Below are 4563 nucleotides of genomic sequence, written 5' to 3'. Positions count from 1 at the left end.
TATACCACAGCTTCTCTGTCAATTCATTTGTTGATGGGCACTTAGGTTGTTTCCAATTCCTTGCTATTGTGAACAAAGCCACAATAAACATGGGTGTGCATATATCTTCTTGAATGTCAGTGGTTGGTATGAGTCTTAATTCGATGGTACCTAACACCAGCAGGGACTCCATGGAACAGTAAAATTGACAAATGTTTACTTGGCTGTAATCTTTGTAGAAGCAGATTTCCAGATCTTTCTCCCATGGAGCCACTGGGTGTGTTTGAATGGCCAACATTTTGGCCAGCATCTAATCTGTACATAATTATTTGTGCCATGAAGGCTCTCTGTATCCCTTATTACTCTACAATCTATTCTCAACATAGCAGCAATGATTTTATTTCCTTTTAAAAGGTAACCCATATCATATCATTCCTTTGATGAAAACATTCTATTGATTTCCTGCTTTGCCCAGAGAATACTCACTCACCATTCATTGACATGGTTAGGTTCTAACAACCAAGTTGTTAAGCAAAAATTGGAATTATGTGAAAAATGTAGGATGACTACATCATCACATGACTGCCAAATTATATCAGTACATAAATACCAAGCCGTTGATAACTATGGCACAGCCCAGATGACACATACCTTAACCATCACATCCGGTATCCCTGTTGCCTTGCACTTCAGCATTCATTACTACCATATGTGCATTGGTGACGCACAAAATAGACAGACAGGAGAGGACTGGTTTTGTTTTGTGTTGGGTTTTTTTTTTCTAAATGTGAAATGTCAGTTGACAAGATAGTAAATAAGTATTAGGTGTGTAAGCTAACATCCTTACCATGGCTGAGATGAATTTCTATAATCCATTTCCCTCTTACTTCTGCTTCTACTTAAACTACTCACTCTTTACTTCACTGGTTCCCTGAAAGCCTACACTGTTGCCAGACAAGCTTACACCTTAGGGTCTTTACTATGGCCGCTCCATCCTCCTGGACTCGGCTCCCTCAAATTATCTATGTGGGTCATTTCCTCACCTCTTTCAAAACTTGCAATCCTTCTTTTGAGGAACTTTTGACTTTATGTACTTTGAGCATGCTATCAAGAATGGCTAGTCCCTCGAGAAAGACTTTATGCTCATAGAGGGTCAGTGAAAGAGAGGAGGACCCTCACAGAAGTGGACTGACACAGTGGTGACAATGGGCTTTACACACATAAGATTGTGAGGATAACACAGGATTAAGCAGCATTTCCATGTGCTGTGCATTAAATTGGAATGAATTGGAGCTGACCAAATGACTCCTATTACAACATCAATGACAACAGCAAGTGTCCTCAGGAAACCAAAAAAATAACTTAAGGGAGAAAGTTCAAAATTGTTCTGACATCAATGGCCACGTTCAACATGGCTTTTACCATCTAATTTTCTGAAGTTCTCCAAATGAGGTTCTTTCCTTCAGGAATTGGTGTTAAGTCTACCTCCTTCAGGGCTGTTGTTAGGTACCATCAAGTCGAATATGACTCATAGCAACGCTATAACCCTGTGTCAGTCCATCTTGTTGAAGTTCTTCCTCTGAAGCTCCAACTTTCACAGTACGATGTCCTTTTCCAAAGACTGGCTACTCCTCACAACATGCCCAAAGTACGTGACATGAAGTTTAACAATCCTTCCTCTCTAAGGAGCATTCTGCTTGTACTTCCTCCAGGGCAAACTTATTTGGTTTTTTGGCAGTCCTCTCCTCAGATACAATTCAAAGTTACCCACTCTTCTTATATCTTCCTTATTCACTGTCCAACTTCCAGATACCTAGGAAGCAACTGAAGAGAACATGGCTTGGATCAGGAGCACCTTGATCTTTAAACAGACATACATGCTCTTTAGCCTCTTACTGCAACATATCTTTTGATTTCTTGACTGCTGCTACCACAGGTCTCAATTGTAGATCCGGGTAAAACATAATCATTAACAATTTTAGTCTTTTTTCTATCTATCACGATGTTGCCTGTTGCTCCAATGGTGAGGAGTTTTGTCTTCTTGATGTTAAGATATAATCTATATTGAAAGCTGTAGTCTTTGAACTTCTGCAGCAAGCGCTTCAAGTTCTCTTCACTTTCTGCAAGCACGGTTGTGCCATCTGCATAACACAGGCTGTTCATGAGTCCTTCTCCAATCTTGATGCCATATTTTTCTTCCTATTTGTTGTTGTTGAGTACCTTCAAGTTGGCAATGACCCACAGTTGACCCTCTAGCAGGTTTTCAGAGTCTGTAAATTCTATGGGAGGAAAATGCCCATCTTTCTGCTTTGGGGCAGCTGGTGGATTTCAATTACATGCTTTTAGACTGGCAGCGCAGCTCCTTATCACTAGCCCACCAGAGTGCCCCTCTCCTTATATGTTGTTGTGTTGTTGTTGTTATGTGCTCTCCAGTCATAGAGGACTCACAGTGACCCTAAGAATGAAAGTCCTGAACACACATAACTTTCATCATTTCTCTAAGTTCATAGAGTTCCCGGAGACAAGCTCTTTCAGAAGTGGATGCCACTCCTGCTTCTAAGCCTATTTTAATTTGGGAGCTCCACCAAACACTGTGCACCATGGGTAACCATTATCACTCTTCATAGATAGTCTAACTAATGATGTAAGTCTCTCTGAATGACATCACTTATCACCAGCACCGCCATTTGTTACTCTTCTGAACTAATTACTGACATTCCTCCTTTGCTGAGTCTATCATGTCTACTCAACCCAAATAGGATGAGAACTGTGACTTCAGAATAATCTGCAGTAACACACAATATGTATCCTTTAAAAACTTGACTGCTTGACCCTGCCTCTTCCCTAATGTAAAAAGCTCACTCTATGCACGAGGCAGTATCTCAGGCATTAGACCAACCTTCTAACACTTTATACTGGTAGAGGAATTATGAAAATGGCATTGCATAGTTTCATACTGTTGAGATAAAAAAATTAGCACAAACTAAAATACTCCTTGGAGATAAGGATGACGAAGCTTTAACTCTCATACTCTGGGCACGCTCCTAGGATAGGCTATGCCTTAGAAAGTGACATCATGCTTGGAAAGGAGGAGAGTCAGCAAAAGAGAGGAAGACCCCCAATGAAATGGACTGACACAGTGACTGCAGCAATGGGTTCAAGTGAGACAATGAAGATGGCACAGGATAGGACTGGGTTGGTTCAGGTCTGTTGTTCATAGGGTCACTAAGAGTTGTACTCACCTCAATGGCACCTAGCAACAGCCAATGACTTACTAGGAGTCTTGGGGGCCTAGTTTGTTGCTTGTGAAAAGGTTGGCAGTGCAGACCCTCCAGATATTCCTTGGGGGTAGATGAGGCACTCTCCTATAAAGATTTACAGTTTTAACTGTTTAAAAGGAATATATGATTATGACAACAGTCCGCATAGCAAAGTGGACTGGAGGGGAGGGTGGAACAGAGAGGAAAAAATTATGCTACAATGAATGAATTTTGTTTAAGTGAACTAGGGGGATAAGGAGGAAAATGTGCAACAATGGATGAACGAATATCTAACTTTTCTGTAAACTTTCATTAAAATCACAATTTAAAAAACAGATTCACAGTCTTAGAAATCTGATGGGTTGTCATCACTTGGAATTGACTAGAAGGTGGTTGTTGTTATGTGCTGCCAAGTCGCTTGCGACTCATAGCGACCCTATGTACAACAGCCCTAAACTCTCCTCGGTCCTGTGCCAATTGCACTGTCTCTGATACACCCATTGAGATTACCCCAGTCACTGAATCAATCCACCTCAAGAGGGCCTTCCCCTCCTGCTCTGTCCCTCCACCCTACCAAGCATGATGTCCCTCACTAGAAGGTAATTTAGGGGTTTTTTTGTTAGTTTTGTTTTGCTTTAGTTGTATGTGTTGTAAATCACAAGCAGCACAGATATGCTATTTCCAGTTCTGTAGTCTTAAGTCTGACATGGTCTCCCTAGTTAAAACAAGTTGTCAACAAAGCTGTGCTCCCTCTGGGAACTTTAGGGGTAATGTGCTTCCTTGCCTTTCTAGCTTCCTGGGGCCCCTGTATATATCCCTGGTGGCACTGTGCATAATGTATACAGCTGCTGGCCAGGAGAAAGATGGGCTTTCTCCTTCCACAAAGGTTAATGGCTTCAGACGCATGATGGAGCGTTCTGCTGAGCCAACTTTAGGGCACTGGGTTAGAGATGTCTTTATTTCCAGATTCACAGCCCCTTTCCTTTATCTGCAAATCTACGAAAAGCTGGTCTAGACTCTCTTACATTGCATCACTCTGACTTCATCTTTTTTTGTCATTCATTTTTAAGGACTCTTGTAACTGCATTGGGCCCACATGGATAATACAGAATAATTAATCTATTTTAGGTTAGCTAGTTTTATTTCTTTTGACCACTTAACCTGGTTAAGGACACGTCACCTTCCCTTGGAGACACCACAACTAAACATAAGAGACATGTCAGCCGTCAATGTTTTTGGAATCACAGAAGCCAAGAAAGGCTTAAGATACAAACTGCCAGATCATGGGTTGGACAATGGAAGATATTTTTCTGAAGGGACTTGG

The 4563-nt window shown here is 41.3% G+C and overlaps 1 protein-coding gene across 2 annotated transcripts in view; it reads left to right on the top strand.

The window, feature by feature from the left end:
- The window catches only part of RAB11A (RAB11A, member RAS oncogene family), a 34411-nt gene that overhangs the window by 814 nt on the left and 29034 nt on the right, over window positions 1-4563 (top strand). The window lies entirely within an intron of this gene.

This window comes from Elephantulus edwardii, unplaced genomic scaffold, assembly GCF_000299155.1.
Source record: "Elephantulus edwardii isolate Elephantulus edwardi_28Jun2011 unplaced genomic scaffold, EleEdw1.0 scaffold00050, whole genome shotgun sequence".
Taxonomy (NCBI): domain Eukaryota; kingdom Metazoa; phylum Chordata; class Mammalia; order Macroscelidea; family Macroscelididae; genus Elephantulus; species Elephantulus edwardii.
The sequence above is the reverse complement of the archived record's forward strand: the minus strand, read 5'-3'. Positions and strand labels throughout refer to the sequence as shown.